This window comes from Anser cygnoides, chromosome 2, assembly GCF_040182565.1.
Source record: "Anser cygnoides isolate HZ-2024a breed goose chromosome 2, Taihu_goose_T2T_genome, whole genome shotgun sequence".
Classification (NCBI taxonomy): domain Eukaryota; kingdom Metazoa; phylum Chordata; class Aves; order Anseriformes; family Anatidae; genus Anser; species Anser cygnoides.
In genome coordinates, this window is record NC_089874.1 from 73388260 (window position 1) to 73404635 (window position 16376).

Sequence of the window (16376 nt, forward strand, 5' to 3'; positions counted from 1 at the left end):
TTGTACTAAAGTTTGTTGACTCTCAGTTCCTATCTAAGCACTGTTTCCTTGGAAGTGTCATATTTATAGCTATTACAGTTGCACACCTATACTTTCAAACCAGGATAAAGCCAAAATTACACAGAGAGAACTATTGCTACCTCTCAAGAATTTACTTTGTTAAAGCAAGGGTAGAAGCAGGGAAGATTTTTAAAATGCCTCACTTGCAGAAGAAGAGCAGGAGGTGAACAGCATGATCAAACAATGGCTCATGATCCTATTAAAATAGTTCAATCAAATCACTGTATAGAATTAGTTTTTGGAGGTTTTACAAGCATCCATACACTTGTAAAAACTGGCAGTGCCACCTAGAATTTAGCTACAATGAAAATGGTTGGAATTAAGCTTTTTCACTTTTCTTGCATCTCCTAGTCTGTTGTAATACCAGTAGTCAGTTTTTAATTGGTTTGGCAGATGAGTTCTCACTTGATTGGCTCCCTATGTGCATTTTCTAAAATTATGCTGGATTTTTTTTGACAAAGCCAAATACTGAATTTGAATTAGCTGACTTGGAAGAGAGGCGGCATTAGGGGGGTTGTTCTGTAGGCTGGTTTTGGTTCTGATTTCAAAGTTCTTGAAGTGGTGATTTTTTTTTACACTTCCCCCTAGTCATTTAGATCCTATTTGATTTATTCAAGTTGCACTTACTCTCTAGACAATTTGAAAACATAACTCAAGAAATATAAGTTTGTGTATTTCTTTTATCACTGTAACCTACATAGAAGAATGTGCTCTGAAGAAAACCAGAAATCTTTAACATACGCTAAGTTTCAGTGCTCTTTACTTGGAAGGAGATGTAGATGCAAGTGAGGGAGATATAGGGATGGATGATAGCTAGCTTTTAATAAATGGTACTAATGAGACTGAAATTAAAATTGAAATGGGGAAGCATAAAATTCAGAGCTACACTACTTTTGTATTCCAGTATGAGTGTAAATACATCTTATGTCCAGTAATTATACATAGGGTTTTGGGGGGGAAAAAACGTGAGAAGGAACAAGGAGAAAACTGAAATAGGAGTCACTTGAAAAAGGTTTGGTAAATTTGAACTGAAGCATGGGTGAATCAGAACTTGGCCCTTCACAGGACATGGTAGAAGTGAGATCTCCTTCAGCCAACCTTTCCAAATAGCTTTTTCATCTTGGCATGGGGGGTAGTTTTGGAGATAAGCAGTACTGTAACAGATGCCACAAGCCCAGAGCTGTCATACAAGCTTAATTTCTAGCAACTGAATGTGCAGGAAGTACAGCAGACATCTCATCGTCTTCAGGTGGTGTTGCTCTCCAGGTTACACCTGTGTGAGTCTCCAGAGCAGTGTTACTCTCCAGGCTTTCATTTAACTCTCCTGATGGAGAACAAGACTGTATTTTCACAAATGGTTTGCTGTTGTTTGCCCCACTGACTAAATTGCAAGTGGCAGCTTCTGCCTGCAATATTAAATACTGAAGTAGGCCCTGCATTGAAAGTAACCGTTAGGCTGCAGGCAGGGGCAGTTGGGAGTTAGCCTGAAGCTCTGAGAGTGTCCCTGCTCTAAGAGCCATAACAGGAGTGCTTGCCATACAATACAGCATTTGACATACACAGCAACCTTTTTTTAAAAAGGAGAGAAGAAAAAAAAAAAGACCTGAGTGTTAACAGCTGCTTGTATGACAGATAAAGTATTTTAAAGAGCTTCTATTATTTCCATTGTATTTAGTGGCTAATCCAGAGAGGTTGGGGCCTTATCATAAATAATAAGTAGTTATGTAAGGCATCCAGAGCTCTGAGCATCTGGTGTTACACGTAGAGGAGGGCTGTCTGAAGGACAGGAGGAGGACTGACTCTTTTAGTGAGCAATTTGGCTTGGCAGTGTGTTGCGTCTGATCAGATCAGTGCTAGGTGTAAGCTTCCCTGTGGAAAAGAGCAAGCTGCTCCGGCCTGGCTGGTTGGAGCTTCTTGAAAGAAGCAGCAGCACCAACTGAGCCAGCGTGTGCTGAAGAAAGCCTCAGACACGTGGAGAAAAAAATCTCGTTTTCAGGGAGATGTGTTCATGTACTACTCGTCTCTTCACACTTTCTGCTTTCCTGTGTTCAAGTCTTAGGGCTCCTGTCTGGTACGTAAATGAATACAGTTCGCAAGGATGGCTGTTGCTGCAAAACTTCAAGTGGGCCTCTTCCAAACAAGGCAAATAATAGCAAGTACCCGTGTGTCTTAATATAAATACAGAACGTTGCCGAGGGGGAAGGTAGAAATAAATGCCACCCCTTTGAGCCACCCAAACTTAGGTGACTTCTGCCATGTTCATAACATGACTGTGGTGTTGCTGGGTCTGCCATTCTGATTTGCACTGGTGCCAGCCCAGGGAGCCTGTGAAGATGACTTTATAGCAGTGAAACCAGTGGCCACAAAATGGATCACAGGAAGTTCTGCACCGACATGCGAAAGAACTTCTTCACAGTGAGGGTGACGGAGCACTGGAACAGGCTGCCCAGGGAGATTGTGGAGTCTCCTTCTCTGGAGATATTCAAGGCCCGTCTGGATGCCTACCTGGGCAACCTGCTCTAGGGAACCTGCTTTGGCAGGGGGGTTGGACCTGATGATCTCTGGAGGTCCCTTCCAACTCCTACAATTCTGTGATTCTGTGAAAGCACACTCAGCTCAGAGCAACTTACTTTCTCTTTCTTGCTGCGTGGTTTCCTGGAGGTGCCAGTCTGCTGCAGAGAATGTCTGTGGAACCTCTCTTTTTTACTGAATAGGAAAGAGATGTGTGGCCGTATTTGGTGTGTTATTTATGAAACATACTACCTTGTAAACGCCTTGCATGTGAACTGTAACTTGCGTTCATTTCAGATGATAGATCTTTCTGCTGATCTATGGTGGTATAATGGGGGTAAACCAGTTTTAAGTAGAGATAGACCCCGAGGAAATGAAAGGGATTGCTGTTTTGAGGACTTCTGGGGGAGACAAAAAAAAAAAAAAAGAGAGAACAGTGCTTTTATTACAGCAGTGATATTAATTTTGTTCTCCCACAGATTTTGCTGCTTATTAATTTATTCTTTTATTTCTCGTTCCTTGCTGAGAAAACTTTTATTCCCAGTTTTGTACTGTTTATTGAAGAGGCAGCGCCAGGTTCAATGGCATCAGAACTAAGCAAGTACAGTACAGGTTCTGGCAAATTTGGTGCCTCAGATCCCCAGGACTGTGTTCTGCTGCCCTTGAGCTTCAGTCTGCAATTTAGGGTGATATTGATGATCCCATTGACCTACAAGTCACTTGATCTTGTAAACCTGGGCACAATGTTGGGTTTTTATGTTTTTGTAATGACATTTTCTCCCAACATGCTCAGTCATCAGTCTCTCAGCATATTAGAATTACAGGTTTTCTCTTTATAGCTTTTCAAGGGAAGAAGCAGCATTTTAGTTTCTATTTGAGCTACTTGCATTCTTTCCTGACTTCTCAGATGAACACAAGTCCCCGCACAGCAAGTTGAAAATACAGTATGTAAAATCTTCCCCTGCCACTTTAAATTGGATACCTTAATTTGCTTCTTCCATAGATGATTTGTTCAGTCTAAACAGTTTCTCATCTTCATTCTCAGCATAACACCAGGCTTTAAAAAAAACTCTATTTGTCCTATTTGCTTCACAAACCTGTCGTCAATTGCCCTTTCTGCCGACCCATTTTGTTATCCTCATGCTTCTGTTGCTTTTGTCCCTGAAACTATTCCGTTGTCCCAGTAGCTAAGCTGCCAGTTGTTTTTGTATTTTAAAATTGCTCATCAAAATGAAACCCGTTTATAAATCCTACCAATGTTAACTATAATTTAATGAAAATCTGGGAAAAAAATAGTTAACATTTAAAAAAAAATAATAATCAGCAGTTGTCCTTTGTGTCTGTTGTGTCTTCATATACCAGTGATCCTGTTGGGGGTCTGTTGAATACCCCGGTGTTTTAGTTCAGCACCCAACATAGTATCTGTCACAAGTACCATTTGACTGAATTTTGCAGCCACGTAGGTTCAGAGTGATCTCACTTTATTTTGGCAATAAACATAAACACGTGTGTGGCCTTCACACAAAGCTCTTTCAAATAAAAAAGCTTTATCATGGATGTGTTATGTTTCAATTTTACGTTTTTTGCATTAATTCAGATCCTGTCTAATGCCTTTGTAGCTGCTTATATTTGAAGGGAACAATGTCTGATCCATGAAATTGTGATGGAGGTCGAACTTTTGGGAAGAAAGTGGCCAGACTTTGATATCAGTATGTCTGGTCCAGCCCTTGGAAGTTTTAAGTGAAGTCTAGACAAGAGTGTAGTGAGGAGTTTAATTACTGTTTACGCAGTCTCCTTGGTACTGGTGCATTGCTGCTGTCTTTAGCTCTGCTTTCTGAGGTGAGCATGTTTGGTGTTGGGGGGTTTTTTTGGTGGTTTTTTTTTCCTCTTGTCATTAAAAGCTATAGCTGCAGTGCCCTTCACTGTGGTGACAGGCATTATGCCAGTACATTAATTCTGTAAGCAAGTAAAAAGAATAAAGGAAAAAAAGGAGGCCAAATTCTTCCAGGCAGGTTTAAATTACAAACTGACTGATTCCTGTTATTTTTTTCCTTTCTGGGGTATGCCAGGTGTATGCTTCCCCCCTCTAAAGTATGTACTACCTGAACATCCTTCCTAGACTGTTTGCTCTGCAGAAATTGAACCATTGCTAAGTAGAGTTTCAAGTTCACCATTATAGTTTGGTCACCTCTAGGATGTACGTAAATATATACTTTGAAACAGGGATCTGATGTTTATCCTGTAAGCAAAGTCTTGTCCCTCAGCAGGGCAGTTATAAATATTGCAGTGTAGTGGCTAAATAATACGTTCATAGCCTTTCTTTCTCTTTCATGAGTATAATTCACTTGCTGAGCAGTTCGTTCAGTAATTTTTAACCATATTTTCATCAGTGTATGATTAATGAGAGCATTATGTGACCTAATCACCTAGCCTTTCATATTAGTACATATCTTGCTTGTGTTTCTGGTGGTGTTATTTTGGTGTTGACCCGATGCTTTGGTTATGTGTTCAAATGATCTTAATTTTAATTGAAAGTACTTTTTGTCTCACAGCAGTCTAATTTCTGTGCACATTTGTCAGTAGTGAATACTTGCTGAGGGTGATTACTCTCTAACTGCCTGTGCCAGTATACCTCTGGGAGGTTAATCAATCTTGTGCTTTTTAATTGACATCAATAATGTGTTTACATTTATCAATATTTCTTAATTGTCAGGTTATAACAGTGGAACTTCAATAATAAATCATGCCAGTGGTTAACTTCATACTTTTTTTTTAAGAGTCTCCTTAAGCAGTTTGACATGTTGTAAATTGCTTTTAAATGATTTGTATGTATGCTCAAGGGGGAAGAAGAGAAAAAATTGATATGCAAAGTCATATGCTGTAAAGTAATACTGAAAAACTAACCCATTAAAATGACAGGAAAATACCTTTACCACATGTATGTTATGCTTTATGGGTTTGGGAAAAAAAAGAGTCTTTTCAAACATCTAATTTTATTATTGTTAACATTTTTGTGAGTGTGGCAATACTTGCACATTTGTCTTGCAAGGGGCTTGTCAGGGCTGGGACTGTTTCTCTATTCCCTGCTGCACAAGCAAGGCAAAGGACAGGGAGAAGCGCTGGTGCGACCACTGCTCTACAGAAGTAGCAGCGAGCTCTTGGAGATCAAGACACCTGCTTTTAGCTGTGCATTTCACCCCATGCCTGCCCTTAAGGTATTGAGGTAAAAATGAGGCAGGCAATTTCTATTTAAATTTAAGCATAAACTTGAGGACTTTGGTGCATTGAGACCTAAATTATTTGCCCAGGCTCCCAAAGAATGGTTACAGCAGGAATTAAAGCATGGTATTCCAAATTTTACAATACTGTCTGTCTCAGTAGATAGCCCTTTACCATCCACCTTGCTCTCTTTTCTTTCTGTTCCCATTAGATCCAAATAGCAGTAAACTGGAAGAGAATGTCTGCTGAGACAGAAAGCTGGCAGGATGCTGACCACATTGTTTGTGTCAGTCTGACCATGTTTTATGGGCTATACCAAAGACAAATTGAGAATTAAAAACCTTGTCTAATGAACAGTGAAGAGAGACTTAATAGCTGAGGCAGTTTAAGAAGAGCCAGTGTGACTGGCTCTACACAGTGTGACATGATAGGGAAACAGAAAAGCAGGGAAGCAGCTATTTGTGTTTTGTAATTTTCTTGTCTTTTTAATTTAGGCCTTATAGGTGAAATGCAGTTTTTCAAGTAAACATACATATATGTACAACAATTAAGATAAAATTCACTTATGTTGTTATACTCAAATATTATATAAAATTAATTATTTTAATAGCTTCTTGTATAGGGCTGAATTTTACAGTACTACTCGTAGAAGGAACTGTTGACTAAACAAATTGTTATTTGAAATGCTGTAGAATTAAGTGGGATTTTACATAGAGTCAGATACACCATTTGCTTAAGTTGAAAATGAGATTAGGAAGATAAATGCATGCTTTAGGAAAGAACAACAGGTCAATTGAAAAAGTGGAAAAGGAGCATGACTAGCATCTTTAATCTGTGGAAGGAGTAAGAAAAGGATATTTATATACCTGATGATACCAACTCTCCTTTTAGCAAGTATGGTGAGAAAAGGGTGAATAAAAAATTCACCAGGATCTCAGTCCTAGGAAACTTAAGGACCAATTTAAACACTCAAATCTTGATGCAGATAGTGAAGTTCCTTTCATTTGAGCAATTCAAGTTCAACTGTACTCCTTTCCTCCAGCCTTCATTGTTCTCCACTCCAACTCCTTGGTCCCTCACATAGCACTTCAGCTTAAGTATCCTAAAATACTTTATTTCTCTGTATTTCAAGTAAGGTGCTGTTATTTGAAAGCTATTAATGGTAGATTGATAGTTTTTATTTCACCTCTTTGAACTTTTATGAGACAAAAATGGCAGCCAAACAGGTGAATTAACACTATTATGAAGCGTGATGCCATCCTACCCAGTGTCACAATTGAAATTTCTATTTTTGTAGTTTGTAACCTCTTCTTACTGAGAAAATCTTTTTTTTTTTAATAAAATAAATTTGTAATACAAAATGTAATCCAGTGTAATACAAAACTAAGATGTCTATACTCTAACATCAAGGCTAGCTGTTTTATGAGAATACAAAATGAATTTTTTTTTTTTTTTTTGATGCTGGTGTAGCAGCCATTCTGTTGACTGTTTGCAAATGTTAAAAGTAATTAAGTCTCTCCCTCTTTTTTTTTTTTTGGACTAAGACAATTGTCTAAGGAACAAAATTACAGTGGTTAGTAAATCAAATCAGATTAAAGCAAGGATGTGTAATCAATCTCTTTGTGAAGGGTAAAGTAATTCAGAAGACAAAACCATCGATGCTTTCTTTAGCACGACAGATTAAGTACATTTGCGTTGTATGTAGAGAGCTTTGCAGCAGAGTGCTTGAGTGAGTAACATATTTAGTTTCAAAAGTAGTCATCCTGATGTATGGCTGATAGGGCATGTTTGCATGGACACTGCTGCAGAGGTTCTGAGCTAGGGGTAGTTTGCATCTAAGTGTAGAAGGGTAAGTTTGGATCAACGTACTGATAGGTAAAAGCATGCCTGTAGTTTAAGAAGTGGTGGCATTCAAATTGAGTTTGCCTTTTTGGTTTCAAACCTGCTAATGTCCTTGGGACACACATGAAATGTAGTTTGGCATGAAGAATCTAAAATCTCGTATGAATTAAGTTCAGAAAAGATTATTTTTATTCACTGTCCTCCACAAATGCCAACAAAGACTGAATGGTAGGTTACACTAGTTCAACTGCCAGGTTTTCTAGTACATTTGGGGAACGCTGAAATTGTCACTGCCAGGTCATCAGATGGGACACATTCTGAAACGTAGGTGAACCTGGTATGGGAAACTTGTCTTTTAACCTTTTTCCTTTCATCAGTCATCCTACATTAAGCGAATACTGAGGCTACTGAGAAACTGTAGAGTTTCTGAAGAACTGAAGAACTGTAAGGAATATAATTCCATAATGAATATTCCTAGGCTGAAAAGAACCAATGGCTCTTTTGTTCAGAGGGTACCTGAGCAGAGTGATAACAAGGATTCAGACTTGTCTTCACACATTTAGGAGCTCAGGTTGCACTGGAAGTCACAGCAGTGAAAGCTCAAAAGCAATTAAATAAGCATTCAGGAGCATGAGCTTTTTTTCTGTCATACACTTTCATATTTGGAAAAAAATAGCGTAAAAGTAGATTTTTTTAATGTTTTTGAACAAGTACAAGCCATATATGTTTCGAGTTCTTTCCTAACTCTTTAGCTAAAAAGCAGAGTAACTTCATGTAGATATCCTGCAAATCTGGGAGCAATAGCTCCTGCAGAAAGGAATTCATGAGCAGTGCCATGTATGCTGTACAGTGTGCTGTGTTTCTCACTGGTGCTTAGCATGTGCATCTCCTGCTGTAAAGCTGAAAGCTGTGAGTAGGGGAATGATGGGGCTTGCAGGAGCACCCCATAACCATTGTCACCACTGTGCTTGCTGATGCACAAACAAGGAACCCTTGAAGGCTCAGCTGATCAGGCTTCTGTGAAAGCGCTCCCTATTTCAAAGGTTTGATGTGACCAAGAATTAAGAATTTGATTTAAAAAAAAAAAAAATAACAGATTTTACCATTCAGTGAAAGTTAATGGTCACTTGATACCTGCGTCCTGTCATGATGATAGTCCTGTGGCAGATAATTGAATGAAGATTAAATTACATGTTTTATACATGTATATAAGTATGTATATACATGTATATACATGTATATATATGCATATATATATGCACGTATATACATACGTATATATATACATATATATATAACATGTATATATATACATGTATATATGTATGTATATACATGTAGATAAGGTGGTAAAATCAGACTGTAGAGTGCATTAGTTTCATCATTGCTGTTTGATTTGTGGTTTCATGTTCAGCTTTTCATTTAAAGTAAGATAAGAGGGTTTTTTATTTGATTTGCTGTCTAATGCTTTTTTAAAATGTAAATAGTCTTGTACCTCTGATACAGAGTGCTGTACGAATGAGAGAAGGAGAATCTCTGACCTCCTCTTAGATAAGAAAACAAAACTAAGAAAGGGTGGAACATAGGAACAGAGAGATCCATGGTTTCCCACTGTACTGTAATGGATATGACCTTTAATATTGAGGCCTTTGGATCAAATTTAAGTTGGCATTAAAATTTTCTAAGAAATTCCCTGCTGAACTTCAGAGTTTTTTTCCTCAGATTTAATTCAATAAGGTCACAATAAAGCAAGGGCTGTCTGTGCTATTGTAATTGCTCTCAGCAGGCTGATAATATTATTGCAGAGAAGTGCCCGTTACTGTGCTTTTCTTTCTTTCTTCAAGCACTCTCCTTCCTACACGCTTGCTCCCCTTGCTCTTGAGTCTACTCTAAGTAGGAAATGAAGCTGTTTTAAATGCCATTTGCTTCTCATTTTAAAATGTTTTTATAGTAATGCTTTCCTCAGTCTCTTCAGCAAAGGAAATAAAAGCATAGCCTGACATATTGCAGAATAATTGGAGGCTTTTATATCCAGCCCTTAATTCTGATCCAACCTTTGTGCATTAAATTCACCCTTGGTGTTCTTAAAGTTGGTATCCCTAAACATGCAGGGCTCCATTCATTTTGGCTTGGTGCTTTTAGGGTTATGGAATAGGTGTACAACTAAAGGATCCTCTCGTAGGCATGTGGGGAGAGACAAAGAGTACCCACTAGCCTGTGTTTCATAAATAACTGACAAATTGCAGTTCATCACAATAAGGCATGTGTATTTGGGGTCCTGCCCTTGTAAATTAATACCGGATCTTCTTATGCAACATGACTTTCAGAACAGAATTGTTAATGTGTTATTTCTTGTATAAAACACATATTTATGCTTAGTGTGCTACTGGTAAATCTGTGACGGTTGTCTGTATTGTGAGTAGACCAGCACTGTAAATAAATGCAAATACAGAGTGCTGTGATAGTGGTTCTCTGTGTAATTCTGCACAACCAAGAGCCTTGGTCAGTGCAGCAGATGTAATAATACATCAGCGTTATTTGTTCTTCTACCTCAGTATAACCACTAGTTCAGACCGTAGCAGTTTCAAAGGACCAGCCTGGTCACAGCTGATGCCTGGCATCCACGTCTGCTTTCCATTTAGGGCCCCTGGCCAACCATCTTCCTCTTGCTCTTCATCTTTCCCTGGGACCCAGAATGTCAAACTTGAAAGTGTCATGCACCGAGTTTTTTTTTTTTTTGCGCTTCCAACCACAAGGAGGCATTCACAGTTCACTGCTCATGGCATCCATTGCTGTCAAACAAGCCAGTGTCTGGCTGTACAGAAGAAAATTACTGGAATCAGCTGCTTATTTGCATACTTGGCTAAGAGATTGTATATGTTCAGTTGGACACGTCCTGTTGTCCACATCCATTTGATTGGAAATGAGAAGTAACAAGAGATGTTTTAAAAAAATGATTCCAGTTCTGAAATGTCTTCATTAGTAGTTAAACAAAAGATGATGATCTTCAGTCATAACATTTCACCCATGTTTTTATTGCTTATCTTTTCTTTTTTAATTTATTTCTTTTTTTAATTGCTCATGCTGTCTACTCTTAGCCATGCATCATGTGGTGCTGTTAGGATGTATACCAGAGCACCAGCTTGCTTTTCATGAACTTCAGTGATGTTCAACTGTCATTTCTGCCATGTGTGGAGTGTGTGGAGCTTCTGCCCAACATGCAGGCATGTGGAGGTCACTCCTCATTGGTGGCAGCCCCTTGCTTTTTATTTATGACATATGCATTTTAATTTATATTTCCTGCTGCTGTCTGAGAGAACTCTTTCCTGGCACCAGAGATACAACACAGGTACGCTATAGCAGTGTGTTCCTGAGATTAAATGATGTTACTGACCCGAAACACTTCAAGAAACCTGATTCAGAATCCTGCTGTGGTTTGAGCTTGCAGTTTCTGAGATTGTTCTGAATCATTGTGACACATGATCAGAAGTGCTGCTTTGTAAATTAAATAATGAAGCATTTGTGTGTAAGAGCACCTACTATAGTAGTTAGCGTGTGCTTTTAAAAGATCAGAATCTAGATCACACAATGGTAGGATCTGAAACTTGTTTATCAAACTTTTCTTTGTCATAAAGAAAAGTCTTTTAGAATAGAATTTGTATATTAACTGTAGAAACATGAATAAATAATCTGACAGCCCTATGTGTAGCATGACTTGTGTTTTTTGGTTTGTTTTTGTTTTTTTTTTTCAACTAAACTAATAATCTGGCTTGAGATATTTAGAGAAAAGGTCCCATAGATGGAATCACCTTTTCCTTGGTTCTCCTGTGGATCTCAGCAGTGGTTTGGTGAGTTTCTTTGAAGGACTTGTGTAAACAAGCAAAAATAAAACCTAGCATTCTTGCCAATTCTTGGCGATTTACATGTATGTATTGCTGTTAGCCTGAAGTTTTTAAAGTGCTGTACAAATTGTAATAGCATTTGTGAAACAGTCTGCTTTTACATCTGTCAAATAGCATATATTTAGCACTTGCTTTATTAGCCTAGATACAGCATTTTAAAACCTCATCCACTCTTGCAACAAATTTCAATTCCATATAACAATTTTACAGTACATTTTACAATTACACATCAAAGTGTGCAACATGGGATATGGACGTAATAGTTAAGGAAGCACAACGAAATTAACATCTTGGGGGGGGGTTGTTTATTTTTTTTAGAAGTATATAGAAATTTAGTTTGTTTTTGATTTCTAGTCAGTATGTCCCTTGTTGCAAAGTTCCAACTCTTGTCCTTGCATAAAGAGTAGATTTGAGAATGTTCCTATGAAGACTTGGTGTTTCAACCTGGCATTTTAACCTGGGATATTGTTACATGTATTTGCAAATCTTCCTCTCTTCCATGCTCACAGTCTCATGAGAATGGTGTTGAACAGATTCATGTTTTGAACCCTGGAGATCAGAATGTGTTTTTTTGTTTTTGTTTGTTTGGTTTTTTTTTGTTTTGCAGTAAAAAGCATGAAATATTCACCAGCACCACCTGTAATTTTTTGAAGAATTAAGAGCTTGATTTCCTAATTTTAGCACACATGATGTGTCTTTCAGTGCCATTTCTTCATAGTTATAATGGGGGATTTCAGATTTCTATGTTTGTGGGTTTTTGTTGTTGTTGTTCTTTTTGTTGTTGTTGTTGTATAGTATTGGACAAGGAGGGCAATTGGTAGAAATCACACTGAGGGGGACATTTTGAATTTTATATCACTAGGAGCCATTTAAGAGAGAAGTTCTGGAAATAACCCTATAATTAAAAGACTCATGTGCAGGTATTTGTGATTTGGAAATGCTAGGGTTTGGGGCAGGTGTGGGAGACTGTCAAGACCTGGTATCTATCATATGATCAACTGGATTTTTACCTCTGCATTTCTGGCATGCTTGTTCATCCCAGGATCCATCAAAAGGTAAAATGCGAACAAAACTAAACATTTCACATGCATTTCCTGCACTCGGCACTCAGTATGAAGACTTCATGGATACAGTGACTTTGCCTCCATTGGAGTTGCTCTTGCAATTCTGTTCCTGTCTGTGTTGTCTATCCTTATTTTCCTCTGTGCTGCGCTGTACTCTGTGCTCTGTGTGATCATCCACCTCCAGATGATTTTAAACCTTAATTAAGCCTTATTATCCTTCGAGTCAAATCTTCAAAGGGGAAAAAATAGTAGAAGAAGAGCTTATAGTCAAAAGAAGACCTCTATGAGGCAGAGGGTCACGGGTCCTGCAATATGAAGCCATATCTGCCTTGATCCAATGGTCTACTCTGACAGCTTGTGTCTCTAGGTCACAATTGTATTGGTTTTGAATCAAGTAAGGCAACAATGTGCTGCAAGAGCCTGAAAACCTGAGAGGAGGAGAAGGAGCTGATGACGTTTTTGTATTAATAGTCCTCTTCCCTATTATCACACTTAGGAGGCTGTGTTTAAAATTATGCTGAAATGCTGTTTTCATTATCGCATCGAGGAAAAATTCACACTCCTTCTAAATCTGTGCTGTGCTATTCTGATGTATTGGGCCATTTTTAGAAACACGTTTATTGCAAAACATTTCCACTGGGTTTTGAGCTGAGATTCAGGTTTGGGAGTAATGGTCTGTTTGAAAATTCACTCTCAGTATTTATCTGTGGTTGTGAAAGCATAGGGAGATTTGAGGATAGCAAGGGTGGAAAAATCACTTCTAAAAAATTGTCTGGATTGTGTTACTATAGGGTTGAGCATTTAATTACTAGTGTAGTAATTGCATAAATGCACAGAACTTTTGGTTTCTATGAACATTTAATTGTTAGCATGCTGCCTTTCTGCTTTGTAGGTGATAACAGTTATTTTGGCTTGTTTCTACCATTTGTTACTGGCTGAAGTAAAAGTCAAGGGGCTTACAGCATGTTAGCAGAAAACAAGACTACTGAAATAGGCAGCAAACTAGTTCCAAGTTTGTGGACCCTCTGTTTCTGCTTCCCTGCCTGTGTCCCTTGTCCTGCACCTGCCACCTCCAGTGCTCCTCTGGAGGGAAGAAGGAGCCACGGAGTTACTCCGAGCTTGCAATCAGCGAGGATCTCTGCATCCTAGGGCTTGGGCATGGGATACAGAAGTCCTGTACCATGCACTGTTGGGAAGGCTGTTAGTGCCAGCTTGCATTTTGCAGGCGGACTGCTCTTCCTTGACTGCCTGTGAGATGAACTTCTGGTTACCACAGTGAGCACTTCAGAGGGAATAAGGAAATTCCTATTCCTGGCACCCCCACGTTGCAGCCTCATTGTGACCTAGAACTGTGCAACTAAAATACTGAATAGTTCTGTTGTATTTAGAGATCTCATGATTTGTTTTTGGTAGTAGTATTATGGACGGTTCAGGTGATCTTTTCTATCTAAATGGTAGGTATGATTTTTTTGTTGTTTTCAGTATTTTGTGGTGGTTTTTTTTTCCTATAAAATCTTGGCAAATTATTACTGCTGGGTTTTCTGTTTTTTGCTTTTCTCCTTGTATTTTTCTCTGCAGAATTTTCAAAGGTGTTGTAAGAGAATTGTGTCTGCTGTGTAGTCCTTTCTCATGGGAACCTATTTTTTTCAAAGCTGTCTTTGAGCACTTACAATAAGGCAACAAAAAGGTGCTGTTGTAACATGTCTCTTAATAAACAATATCAGATTTTTTCCCGTGGTAAAAATAGTTGCTGACATAGTCTTTTTATTTGAAAGATTAAAACCCACATGTAAGGCCCATACTCTTGTAACAGAAATTTCTACTGATCTGTAGATATTTCCACAGTAACCATTATTAAATGATACTCACCAACAGCAAGATGTATGGAGAGCAATTCCATGGCTAAAGAAGGAACATGAAGAAAATAACACTAGAAAGAAGGTCTCTCCTGAGATGAAAGAAAACATTTCAGTAGTATTAATGAAATTTTGGAAGTGTAAAATTAATATCATCCCTTTGCCTTGTAGCTGAGTGGGAGTGTGGTGTATACTTATGCATGTTCTTTTTTGGATACCTAAGATATTTGAAAAGGATGCGAGATAAACAAGTATTTAGTCTCAAGAAACAGCGATTTACAATAATACCTTTAACTTATGGTTTTGCCACAATGTAGAACATTGTTCACCCATTTTGTCTTTACCTGTTGTCTTCGCTTCTCCATTTCTAAAACAGGTAATTCTCCAGTTGTATATATGACAGGTATTTTAACACTGGCATAATATGAAGACTCTTTGGTGTTGGGTGCTATGAGTATATTTTTCTTTTAGAAAATGTCTTTTAGGCTTTACAGTTTTGCTTTAGAGACTCTACAGTAGTTGGATTTAAAGTTCATGCAGGTTTTGAATTTTTTTCAAGGGTCCTAAAGAGGGTTGGTTTAGTTCCTGTGTAGTCTATGAAGAAATTCAAGTTTACTTTGTCATTCCTCTGCTCCAAGTTAGCTTCTGGGGCTGGAAACCATAATAAACTATAGACACATAGCAAATTATTCCACAAGAACTTGTGAGTATAGGCAATGAATTTCCTGGTTCTCCTTTAAAAGCAGCAAATGCAGAAAGATTTTGGCCAGACGTTAGAAGCACGTTGGGTTTTTGTGATCGATTGCTTAATACTGAGAAATTTTTTATTCTCAATTCTGATGTGAATTTGTGTAGAATTGTATATGAACCTAAAGTCTGGCCTTTGTTATTGCACTGGCACATATCTTTGCAAAATCAAAACTGCACTTCATGCAGAAGTGGAGAAGTGTTAACTGGAATAATATGTTACATCACAGGAAAACATATTGCTGTCAGTTACCCTGAAAAAGTAACTTTTTAATACAACTTTTACATGGTAGAAGTGTATTTATGTGAATGGAGTTATTGGGAAGCAGAAAAATAGAGCATTGTAACCCATACTACTTTGGAAGAATCCACAGTATCTTAAAATCACCAGTGCACAGATAGTGTGAAGCTAGAAATGTTAATCATTTTCTTATTGATTTCAGGTACAAAGCTTGCTTTCAGCTGACCTCAGTCAGAAGGTGGCTGGACTTTGCCTCCATGAAATGTTCTGTACCAGAGGTTTCTTTACACCTTATCACATGATGCCCTAGACTTGGGCATTAGGCATCTGTCTAGCCTGATTACTGAACACAGATAAACTATGTTACACCTCTGCAGGAAATTGAGCCTGCTTTTTCCCAGCAATATTGCTTTCATTGCACTAAGAGGATCCTAGAGTGCTCACAGATACTTTGTTCATCGGTATTTCAAGATATCTCTTGATATTGTTTGTATATAAAGGGTGAATGATATTTTTAAACTAAATTTAATGCCTAAACTTTATTTATAGCACACTGTAACCCAGTCTTCTGGAATTGGGTAGGGCTTTTTAGTTTTGTTTATTTGTTTTTTGTTCTGCCCTTTTTAAGTCATGTTTTCATTAATCTTTACTTATCATAGTGTACCAAGATACCTTCAGGCCTGGTGTGTTTTCTAAATAAGTTTGTTGTTGGATTTTGTTTGTTGTTGGTTTTTGGTTTTATTCTTACTGTATGAACCTTATTGAACACTTAAACAGTACTATAAAGCTGCAGTAAATTGTGGCTTTAGAAAAAGTTATTTGAAGAAATTTTCTATATCTGGCTTTGAAATTCCTCCAATTTTCCTACCCTTCTTCTGTCCCCCAGACAGTGGTACAAAGCTATTTAGAAAGTGATGCATGTATTAGAAGTATC

At 38.0% G+C, this 16376-nt stretch overlaps 1 protein-coding gene across 4 annotated transcripts in view; it reads left to right on the forward strand.

Annotated features, from left to right (window-relative positions):
* Positions 1–16376, forward strand: part of LYRM4 (LYR motif containing 4) — a 92342-nt gene that overhangs the window by 32331 nt on the left and 43635 nt on the right. The gene's annotated exons all lie outside the window — the stretch shown is intronic.